At 48.6% G+C, this 12,056-nt stretch overlaps 1 protein-coding gene and 1 long non-coding RNA gene across 2 annotated transcripts in view; both read right to left on the minus strand.

The window, feature by feature from the left end:
- Nucleotides 1–12,056, minus strand: part of LOC310753213 (uncharacterized protein) — a gene marked incomplete at its 5' end in the record, with an annotated part of 277,363 nt that overhangs the window by 253,707 nt on the left and 11,600 nt on the right. The window lies entirely within an intron of this gene.
- Nucleotides 1–12,056, minus strand: part of LOC310753654 — a 318,231-nt gene that overhangs the window by 47,035 nt on the left and 259,140 nt on the right. The window lies entirely within an intron of this gene.

Genomic DNA, 12,056 nt, shown 5'->3' on the forward strand with positions numbered 1-12,056 from the left:
TCTTTGCGAGAAGGTGCCATGCCATGCCACAGAGATCACCATCCAGACGGAGTCCCACTCTGTTCTGGGCACTGCCTGGAGCTAGGCTGTTGCTGATGCAACCTTTGGAAGGCTTTCCAACTTGAGCTCAGTTGGAGAGCATGAGACTTTTACTCAGGGCTGTTGGATCGTGCCCCACATTGGGCATTTCAGGGTGCTGGACTAGATCAGGGGTTGGCAATGTTTACCGGCCATAATAATAATAATAATAATAATAATAATTTATTATTTGTACCCCGCCCATCTGGCTGGGTTTCCCCAGCCGCTCTGGGCGGCTTCCATAGAAACCAAAAATACACTAAAATATCACAGATTAAAAACTTCCCTGAACAGGGCTGCCTTAAGATGTCTTCTGAATGTCAGGTAGTTATTTATCGCTTTGACATCTGATGGGAGGGCGTTCCACAGGGCAGGCGCCACTACCGAGAAGGCCCTCTGCCTGGTTCCCTGTAGCTTTGCTTCTCGCAATGAGGGAACCGCCAGAAGGCCCTCGGCGCTGGACCTCAGCATCCGGGCAGAACGATGGGGGTGGAGACGCTCCTTCAGGTATACTGGACCGAGGCCGTTTAGGGCTTTAAAGGTCAACACCAGCACTTTGAATTGTGCTCGGAAACGTACTGGGAGCCAGTGTAGGTCTTTCAAGACCGGTGTTATATGGTCTCGGCGGCCGCCCCCAGTCACCAGTCTAGCTGCCGCATTCTGGATTACTTGTAGTTTCCGAGTCACCTTCAAAGGTAGCCCCACGTAGAGCGCATTGCAGTAGTCATGGGCCAGATCACTCCCACAGAGATTGCCCTTGGGCTGGACTAGTGCAGCGTTTCACCGGAAATTACGTCTGTGCAAACGCCGAAAATTTCACCTGTGCAGAAGCGAGTTTTGGCATCTGGACATGCGCAGACACGATTTCCGGTGCCGCTTGGCAAGTCTCGGCTTGGCAAGTCCCTGTGCTTTCGAACTCCTAGGCTGGCAGGAGCAGGGACCGAGCAACGGGAGCTCACCCCGTCGTGGGGATTCGAACCGCCAACCTTCCGATCAGCAAACCCAAGAGGCTCAGTGGTTTAGACCACAGCACCACCCATGTCCCACTGCCTCTGAGCACCCTTCCTCAAGTACTGTATTTTTCGCCCTATAGGATGCACCGGCCCATCGTTTTTTTGGGGGGGGGGTGAATAAAGAAAAAAAATTGTCCCCCCCCCGCCGCGCTCCGGCCAACAGGCTGCTATCCGCAGCCTAGGGAGCCCTGCGGGAACTCCCGCGGGCTCCCCAGGCTTGCTGATAGCTTCCTGAAGCCCGGAGAGTGAGAGGGGTCGGAGCGCACCAACCCCTCTCGCTCTCCAGGCTTCAGCGAAAGCCTGCATTCGCCCCATAGGACGCACACAGATTTCCCCTTCATTTTTGGAGGGGGAAAAGTGCGTCCTATGGGGCGAAAAATACGGTAATTCCACTGCCCTCCATAGGGCTGCACAGCCCACCATTGATCTGCACCACTGTAAGCTTTTTGCAGGAAGAGAAGGAAGGAAGGAAGGAAGGAAGGAAGGAAGGAAGGAAGGAAGGAAGGAAGGAATACAGCTAAGGCAGAGATGTTTCCATTTCCTCAGTTCTTGATGAAAGATTTTATACAGTCCTCTATAGTTTCCACGTCCCAATTGCCTTGTGTCTGCAGTGAGGTTAATATGCCATACTTAAATCCTCCTAGCGCTATGGCAAATCAACCAGCAACCGGTCTCTTGTGGAGCCCTCTAAATTGATAGGAAGGAGCACGGATATAGAATAGGTGATTTGCAATCCTGCTACCCTGTGATACCTTTCTACCTGTGGCTTAAGTGGCTCGGGGGCTGTTTTGGGACCCTGCAAAAATAAGAAGGTGTCCCTTGCAAACGTATTCACTTTGTGTACCCCAACCTGCACGGCAATGGTTATTGTATTTGTTTTTTTAAAAAAAAGATTTGGGGTGCTGCGACCAGAGTTCAGAGATGTGCATCTTTCCGGAGTGGTACCCAGATGTTGCCATTTCTTCCCTGGAGATGCTAATCTGGCGCACACTCTGAATGATTTTCATTTGCCGGGTTAGAACTGTTTTGTTTTCCCAGACGTCGAATGGTGCAATAATCTCAGCGAGATTCCTTGTTCCCCGCTGCTTCCAATTCTGTTTTATCAGCTATTTTTATTGACTATATTTTGTGGTGTGGTGTTGTTTTTTCTTGTGTGAGGGTGTGATCTTTTTTTTCCTTTCCTTTTAAAAAAGAAGAAGCTATTGTTGTTTCCCTTTATTTCGATTATAAGCTGCTTTTTAAAAAAAAAAGAGGATGAAAGGGGGAGGTTAAAATAGTGTGTGTGTGTGTGTGTGTGTGTGTAGCTTAAGTGAGCTGCCTGGTTGTTCATGAAATGACAAAAATGAAAGCTTGCTCTATTGCCTCCCTCGTAAGATGTCTGTGCTGAAACCCGAGTACAGATTATGTACCTCTCAGCAGGACAAATGGACAGGAAGAAGAAGAAGAGGAAGTGTTTGGATTTGATATCCCGCCTTTCACTCCCCTTCAGGAGTCTCAAAGCGGCTAACATTCTCCTTTCCCTTCCTCCCCCACAACAAACACTCTGTGAGGTGAGTGGGGCTGAGAGACTTCAGAGAAGTGTGACTACCCCAAGGTCACCCAGCAGCTGCAGGTGGAGGAGCGGGGAAGTGAACCCGGTTCACCAGCTTACGAGTCCACCGCTCTTAACCACTACAACACACTGGACAAGCTCCAGTTTCGCAGATAACACACACAAGCTAGAAGGGAACTGTCAGGGAACTGCCATCGGAGCCAAGAGTGGAGGTAAGGCTCCCCAACGATGCAGGAGAAGGGACCAGCAGGGAGAGAGAGAACACTTCCTTTGGGGAAGGAAATCGGCGTGACACCAGGAAGAAAGGGGAGCAGGGAAGGACTTCGGAGAGATGGCTCCAAGACTCTTCCACAGAGGCCAGCGGGGAGAGCCCAGGACCTCCGCTGGCCACGCCCACTCTGCGCAGAAGACTTCCACGCAGGGAAGCTAGGCGGAGACTTGGCGTCAAGCAGCTTTTATGTTGGAAGAAGTTCAGGAAACACCCACTGACGGATTCTGCCAGTGACTGACACAGCCACGGAGAAAGGGCTGTCCAGCCAGGGAAAGGTTTAGCCAGACAACGTTGCCTAGAGCAGCAGCCCCCTTACGCACGAGCAACCCCCAATTCCCTTTACAGGAACTTTACAAAAGCACCTGCAGTCACCCTTTGGAGCAAACCTCTTTTTAGTTTAAAATTTAAAAATATATAGAGTCGAATTCTGCATTCGCCTTTTCCAAAGTAACACACACACACACACACACACACACACACACACACACACCCCTTCCTTTCTCTTGTCTTTTCCTCCCCTTTGTACTGGGACTTGCTGACCTTTTTTTTTTTTTGCAGACTGGGGGGGTTGTTGAGGGTGCCACGAACAAAATTGGATCATTTACTGTTGTGGAGGGATCCCGAGGGCCCCCAAAATATGTTTTGTGTGCGAAACCTTATAAAAAAACCCTAACTGAATGAGATATTGGAGTTCTGTTAATATCCTTGGTTCATAATAGTTTCCTTTTGTTCATTAAAGACACATAGCTGCTCGGTTGTTGGAAATACAGTCATACCTCGGGTTACAGACGCTTCAGGTTGTGTTTTTTCAGGTTACGGAACGCCGAAACCCGGAAGTACTGGAACAGGTTACTTCCGGGGTTTCATCGGTCGCGCATGCGCAGAAGCACTGAATTGCAACCCACATGTGCGCAGATGTGCATCCTGCACGGATCACGTTCGAAACCCGAGCGTCCACTGTACCAAATCTCAAGCTACAATTCTCCTTTTTTTTTTTTTTTAGTATGTAGGCTTGTATCTATGTAGGCTACAAAACCTTAGAAGCGAGGGATCCTAGTGAAGGAATGGGTTTCTGTGTAGTAAGTTTAAAACTGACTCAACCCCCCCCCCTTTTTGTTCTTTCAAAGGAGAGCACTTTTAAATGCGTAAAACTTGAGCTGTTGAGCAAAAACATAAACAAGCTCTCTCCTTTATCAGTCCACGGCAAGGGATGGCCTTGGCTCTCTAGGGGAACAAAGAAAACACGTCAGAACTTTATCTTATGTGCTGACCACAAAGTACGCGCAAGACCGATGTCTGGGGAAAACGCCAAAAGTGTGTTCCCGGAGATGGCGACCTCTTGCTCCACGATAAGAGTAGGAACAGGAAGATCCTTTTATGGTTGAGAGTACCAGAGCAGGAACATATGTGATGTCAACCTGTGTACGTAGGCCGACGTGGTTGGGCTCCTTAGCGAAAATCCATTAACTTGAGCTCTGAGTCAATGTATAAACAAAAACCCGGCTGTACAAACAAGTGCTCAGAGCCCTCTCCTTTATCAGTTTGTGATGGCAAGGATGGCCTTGACTTTATCAGTAGAACTGGGAAGACGCGTCAGTACCTTATCTTATATCCTGACCACAAAAGACGCACAGACCTAGTCTGGTAACAGCCCCAGAGGGTGTTCTTGGAGATGGTGACCTCTTGCTCCAAGATAAGAGTAAGAACAGGAAGATCCTTTTATGGTCAGAAGTATAGGAAGGAATACCCTTTTATGGTTAAGAGTGCCGGAAGAGGAATATCTGTGATGTCAACCTGCGTGTACAAGCTGACGTGGCTGGATTCCTGGGGAAGGGGGGGAGAGGGTGCCTAGAAGATATATATACTGCATGTAATCTCTCATTTCTTTGGACTTGCTGTGGACTTGATCACGCAAGTGCCTTCTGCTATCCGGAAAGCAGAATAAACTCTTTCTTTGAACCAACTCGGTGTCATTTGACTTCCTTCCTCCTGTCCCGGAGCAACGCAGACCCAACCGTTGAACTCCAATAAGGCTACACCAGGAGGGCTGGACACATGTCAAGCTGCAGGCTGGACACCCAGAAAGTCGTATCCAATGTGTGTTCTGCCAGCTACCCTCTGCAAATGTCTGCAGCACTCTGATTGGATTTTATATTAATTGTCTGTAAACCCTATAAAAGGTCCAAGGCGGTAACATACCCAGTGGTGGAGCTCTATGCTTCGGCACCGGGGGCAGAGAGCAGGTGGGAGTGTGGTTGGCGTGCGTCCTGGGGGTATGGCGTGCCGCCTGCGGGGCCATGGTGCCCAGCGCGGGGAGGGGGCAGCCATGATGGCACCCCAGGGATCGTGGTGCAGGGGGCGGTGCGTTCCCCCGCCCCCCTCTTCCTCCGCCAGCGAACACAGCCCCATTCAGCCTTTGTGGAAGTGAGCCTATTTACTGAACCTGATTACCGTATTTTTCGCACCATAGGGCGCACCGGACCATAGGGCGCACCTAGTTTTGGGAGGCGGAAAACAAGAAAAAATTATTCTGAACCCCAGAAGCCAGAACAGCAAGAGGGATCTGGCTTCTGGGATACCGTGTGGCTGTTCTGGCTTCTGGGGTAACCGCGCCAAGGCTCTTCAGGGCAGCGGGATGAAGGCTCCCCCTGCCCAAAGAGGCTGCACAGGGCTAAAGCAGGACAGACGCGTCGCTGAAGGGGCACTGCGCCTTCTCTCTCTCTGCGCAGCGCCCCTCCTTCACAGGAGAGGCGCTGCGCAGAGAGGGAGAAGGGGCAGCGCCCTTCAGCGAAGCTGGAGAAGGAACAGAAGAAGACCCTTCTGTTCCTCCTCGGGCTTCGCTGGACAGGCGCGTCGCTGCGAAGCGGGAGGAGGAACAGGAGACCCTTCTGTTCCTCCTCCGGCTTCGCTGGATAGGCGCATTGCTCCTGTGAAGGAGAGGCGCTGCGCAGAGAGAGAGAGAGAAGGCGCAGCGCCCTTCAGCGAAGCTGGAGAAGGAACAGAAGGAGATCCTTCTGTTCCTCCTCCAGCTTCCAGGACAGGCGCGTCGCTGCAAAGCAGGAGGAGGAACAGGAGACCCTTCTGTTCCTCCTCCGGCTTTCAGGACAGGCGCGTCGCGGCGAAGCCAAGGAGCCTGCATTCGCTCCATAGGACGCACACACATTTTCCCTTCATTTTTGGAGGGGAAAAAGTGCGTCCTATAGAGCGAAAAATACGGTAATAATAATAATAATAAAATTTTATTTATACCCCGCCCTTCCCGGTTCAGAAAACTGGGCTCAGGGTGGCTAACAACAAATTTAAAACACTTTATTGATGCAACAAAAAACCAGCGTAAAATACAGTATAACGTGGGGGGTTCTTCGAGCAGATTAGACACGGCAGTTGTAGCCTCAACAAAACGATGCACCGCGAATGCATTCAGCCAGGCAGCCAAGCCCTCTTCCCGGATATTCCATTCCATTCGCCCCTTCTCCTGCAGCATTTCCTGCCCACTGAGCATGCTCGGTCTTTACTGCACTGTTTTGGGGAGGTTTCATCCATCCTACTGAAGGCTTTGTGTGCTTCTGCACACCTTGCCATGTGTGTGCGCGAGAAACAGAGGGAATTGTTTGTTTGATTAGGCTAGACCGTACTTTAATTTCCATGCCTGTCTTCCTGCCGCTCAGTTTACTCGGAAGATTTCAACGGAGGGCTTCGTTGAGAAATGCACCGTCACTGTTTCTCATGCGTGGGTGGGAAAACAATGATTTCTTTGTCTGTGGGAATCCCTCGGCTCAGTCCCAGCACTTCTAAGAGGATTTTGGATGTGGTTGCATATATTATTCCTTTTGCATAGGTGAAACTGGGAAATGCAGAGCCCGTGCCTTGCATCTGTCAGATAGGACTGAGGAGTACCAGTGCCAGTCAGTAAAGCAATACAATGGTACCTCGGGTTAAGAACTTAATTCCTTCTGGACTGTCCGTTCTTAACCTGGAACGGTTCTTAACCTGAAGCACCACTTTAGCTAATGGGGCCTCCTGCTGCCGCTGCGCTGCCGGAGCACGATTTCTGTTCTTATCCTGAAGAAAAGTTCTTAACCCGAGGTAATATTTCTGGGTTAGAGGAGTCTGTAACTTGAAGCGTCTGTAACCTGAGGTACCACTCTACTGAGCTAGATGGGCCAGTGGTCTAATTCAGTATAAGGCAGCTCCCTATTTAAAACCAGCCATTTCTTCAGAACAATGAGGACTGGTACCTTACTTGATTTTTAAGGGATTAGATTAGAATGATCAGAATGGAGAATCAAATTTCTGGAATTCGTGGAGATGGAAAAATCAACAGCATCAATTAGAGGCTACTCTAATCAAAAAAATAATAAAGAATGGGAACGCGTTAAGGAGTACATGAAAGAAGTTGGTGCTGGAGCTTAAAAATTAATATGCAAAAGTTTAAAAGGCACAAGGAGATAGGATAATGATATATTAAAGGATGGAATAACAAAGTGAATAACGCAACAATAACAAAAATAATAACTGGGCTGTGGGGGAGGGAGGTAAAGGGAATAATTGAAACTGTTAAAGATTGGTATAGGATTTAAGAGATTTAAATTTCCATAAAGATTCTATAAGGAAAGCAGAAAGCAACAAGAAATATCAGGTAAAGGCATCAGAGAGATCAGTGGAAATGAAAACATGAGACTTACGGTTTTGTTACATATGATTTTATTTTGGAGTTGTTTGTTGTAAAGAATGTATATTATGTGAATAAAATAATAAAGCTTGATTTTTTAAGGGGAGGCCTCAAAATGGTAGAAGCTGTTTGACAGTTGTAATGGCTTTAGGGGTTGCTTGTGCGTAAGTTGCCGCCGCTCTGGGCTAGGTTGGCTGGTTAAACCATTTCTCGCTGGACAGCCACCCACTCCATGGCTGTTCAGTCGCTGGCAGAATCCGTCAGTGGGCGTTTCTTAAACCTTTTCCAACATAAAAGTTGTTTGACGCCCAGTCTCCTCCTACTCTCCCTGCGCGGAAGTCTTCTGCGCAGGGAGGGCGTGGGTAGCGGAGGACCTGTGCTCTCCCCGCTGGTGTCCAGTGAAGAGTCCCGGAGCCTGCTCTCTGCTTCCCCCATTGGCCCCCCTCTATCCCTGGTGTTGCGCTGATTTTCTTCCCCAACAGGAGACCTGCCTCTCTCCCTGCTTGGCCCCTCTCCAGCATCGCTGTGGAGCCTCGCCTCCTCCTCTAGTTCCGATGGCAGTTCCCTGACAACAGTGGAATGGCAAACCTTGGCAAGTGCTAGACTCTCCCTCCTTGGAGGTTTTTAAACAGAGTTTGGCTGACCATCTGTCAGGGGTTCTTTTGCTGTCATTCCTGCACTGCAGGGGGGTGGACTGGATGACCCTTGGGTCCCTTCCAACTCTACAATTCTGTGATTATCTGTAATCTGTGAGAAGAAGAAGAAGAAGAAGAAGAAGATGATGATGATAAAATAATAATAATAATAATAATAATAATAATAATAATAATAATAATAATAAAAAAAAATAATTTATTATTTGTACCCTGCCCATCTGGCTGGGTTTTCCCAGCCACTCTGGGCAGCTTTCAACAAGAGATTAAACATACATTAAAACCAGCCAGGGAGATTTGTTGCCTTTATGCTGCGTTCAGAAATGCCTCAAAGTGCCGGCTTGTCCCACCATTTAAACAGAATAAGCGACAAGGCTGTATATTGTCTCCCTGCTTATTTAACTTATATGCAGAATTCATCATGCAAAAGGCTGGGCTGGATGAATCCCTAGCCGGAATTAAGATTGCCGGAAGAAATATCAACAACCTCAGATATGCAGATGACACAACCTTGATGGCAGAAAGTGAGGAGGAATTAAAGAACCTATTAATGAGGGTGAAAGAGGAGAGCGCAAAATATGGTCTGAAGCTCAACATCAAAAAGACGAAGATCATGGCCACTGGTCCCATCACCTCCTGGCAAATAGAAGGGGAAGAAATGGAGGCAGTGAGAGATTTTACTTTCTTGGGCTCCATGATCACTGCAGATGGTGACAGCAGTCATGAAATTAAAAGACGCCTGCTTCTCGGGAGAAAAGCAGTGACAAACCTAGACAGCATCTTAAAAAGCAGAGACATCACCTTGCCAACAAAGGTCCGTATAGTTAAAGCTATGGTTTTCCCAGTAGTGATGTATGGAAGTGAGAGCTGGACCATAAAGAAGGCTGATCGCCGGAGAATGGATGCTTCTGGTGCTGGAGGAGACTCTTGAGAGTCCCATGGACTGCAAGAAGATCAAACCTCTCCATTCTGAAGGAAATCAGCCCTGAGTGCTGACTGGAAGGACAGATCCTGAAGCTGAGGCTCCAAGACTTTGGCCACCTCATGAGAAGAGAAGACTCCCTGGAAAAGACCCTGATGTTGGGAAAGATGGAGGGCACAAGGAGAAGGGGACGACGGAGGACGTGATGGTTGGATAATGTTCTCAAAGCTACCAGCATCCAGTAAACGCCCACCTCTAGTCACATGCAGAGGAAGTCTGACCCAGCCCAGAAGGAAACAGGAAGTTGACCTGCTGGCTGGACAAACATTCCTCCCCATGTGTAAACATGTTCACTCTAGGAATGTTGTACTTGACTGCTCTTGTGTTTCCCATCCCACATTCTGCACGCCAATTGTGAGAAACCACAGGAGGGGAGGGGGCTCATGTGTTCAGATCTTGCTTGCTGGTCTCCCACAGGGATCTGGTCGGCCAGAATGAGAACGGGATCCTGGGCTCGGTGGTCCCCTGGCCTGATCCAGCAGGCTCTTCTTGTGTACTGCAATGCACTCTGCAGGGCAGCTATCTACCAGCTCCATCTGGTATGCAGGATGAGACCCTATCTGCCTGCGGACTGTCTCGCCAGAGTAGTGCATGTTCTGGTTATCTCCCGCTTGGACTACTGCAATGCGCTCTACGTGGGGCTACCTTTGAAGGTGACCCAGAAACTACAACTAATCCAGAATGCAGCAGCTAGACTGGTGACTGGGAGTGGCCGCTGAGACCACATAACACCGGTCCTGAAAGACCTACATTGGCTCCCAGTACGTTTCCAAGCACAATTCAGAGTGTTGGTGTTGACCTTGAAAGCCCTAAATGGCCTCGGTCCAGTATACCGGAAGGAGCGTCTCCACCCCCATCGTTCAGCCCAGACACTGAGGTCCAGCGCCAAGGGCCTTCTGGTGGTTCCCTCACTGTGAGAAGCCAAGTTACAGGGAACCAGGCAGAGGGTCTTCTCGGTAGTGGCACCTGACCTGTGGAACGCCCTCCCACCAGATGTCAAAGAGAACAACAACTACCAGACTTTTAGAAGACATCTGAAGGCAGCTCTGTTTAGGGAAGCTTTTAATGTTTGATGTATTACAGTATTTCAATATTTTTTGGAAGCCGCCCAGAGTGGCTGGGGAAACGCAGCCAGATGGGCGGGATATAAATAATAATAATAATAATAATAATAATAATAATAATAATAATACTGTTATTATTCTCTCTGCCACAGACACTCCCTTCTCACTAAGCACGATTTCTGTTCTCATCCTGAAACAAAGTTCTTAACCTTAGTCTGCATCCATTGCTTTTTGAGCAGCATGTGAACAGCTGGCAGTTCCATTTTTCACTTGCTACAAAGTGAACAGAGACTTCCGCGTGGAAACGGTCTGCCTCTTTCCTTGACCAGCCTTGAAGCATTCCATGTCCCCGTCATCCTGCACACTCCTGGATGGCGATAAAACTCCCGATCAAACTGTCCAAGTCCTCCTCCCCATTAGAGCCATTGATTGAGAGGTGTGTGGCGCACCTACCCACAAGCCATGCGCGCATTGCCTTGTTTCGGCCATTAATTTTACGAGTCAGGCGGTGTCTAGGAATCGGTGGCGCTTAACTCGATCACAGTAAACCTAATATCCTCTGGATATTCTGTTTTACGACAATCATTGGAGACAGTAAACAAGTCTTCCTTGTCGTTGACTGTGCTGGCCTTCCACTGAGAACATAAGAAGAGCTGGCTGGATCAGACCAACAGTCAGTCTAGCGTCCTGTTCTCACAGCGACTGACCAGATGCCCTAAAGCAAAGCCAGGCTCCTGCCAACCTAGCAGTTCGAAAGCACGCCAGTACAAGTAGATAAATAGGTACCACTCCGGCGGGAAGGTAAACGGCGTTTCCGTGCGCTGCTCTGGTTCGCCAGAAGCGGCTTAGTCATGCTAGCCACGTGACCCGGAAGCTGTACGCCGGCTCCCTCGGCCAGTAAAGCGAGATGAGCGCCGCAACCCCAGAGTCGGCCACGACTGGACCTAATGGTCAGGAGCCCCTTTACCTTTTACACCTTTTTAAACAATATTTTCCCACCTCTCTCTCCTCCCCCTACTTCCCACCACTATCCGCCTTATCGCTTAAATATTTGTTCCAGATTTCTTCATATTTATCCATTCTTACTTTGCGTCAACATGCAATTCGTTCGTATGTAGCTAATCTGTCCGTATTATCAATCCATGTGCTCAACGGAATCTTTTTGCGGCTCTTCCAATTCATCGAAACAAGTTGTTTTTTTTTTTTTTGCTTCTAATATAGCACGGTACCTCCATATATTTTTTTGACCCGGAAGCTGTACGCCGGCTCCCTCGGCCAGTAAAGTGAGATGAGCGCCGCAACCCCAGAGTCGGCCACGACTGGACCTAACGGTCAGGGGTCCATTTACCTTACCTTAACCTCGGTTTACATACGCTTCAGGTTAGAGACTCCGCTAACCCAGAAACAGTGCTTCAGGTTAAGAACTTTGCTTCAGGATGAGAACAGAAATCGTGCTTCAGCCGCGCGGTGACAGCGAGAGGCCCCATTAGCTAAAGTGGTGCTTCAGGTTAAGAACAGTTTCAGGTTAAGAACAGACCTCCGGAACGGATTAAGTACTTAACCCGAGGTACCACTGTATACACACACATACATATATACACACATTTTTATTGATTTTTTTAACATATCAGTTCCAACAGTCATACAACATAACTTCTCGTCTTATACAATATTTTAGACTTCCGTCAACCCCTCTGGTGATTTCCTGTTCTTTATCACTTATTCTGCATTTCTTAATTTCTGTATTACATTTAATTGTCCTTAACTAATA

This window comes from Podarcis filfolensis (assembly GCF_964270895.1).
Source record: "Podarcis filfolensis genome assembly, chromosome: 18".
NCBI classification, from domain to species: domain Eukaryota; kingdom Metazoa; phylum Chordata; class Lepidosauria; order Squamata; family Lacertidae; genus Podarcis; species Podarcis filfolensis.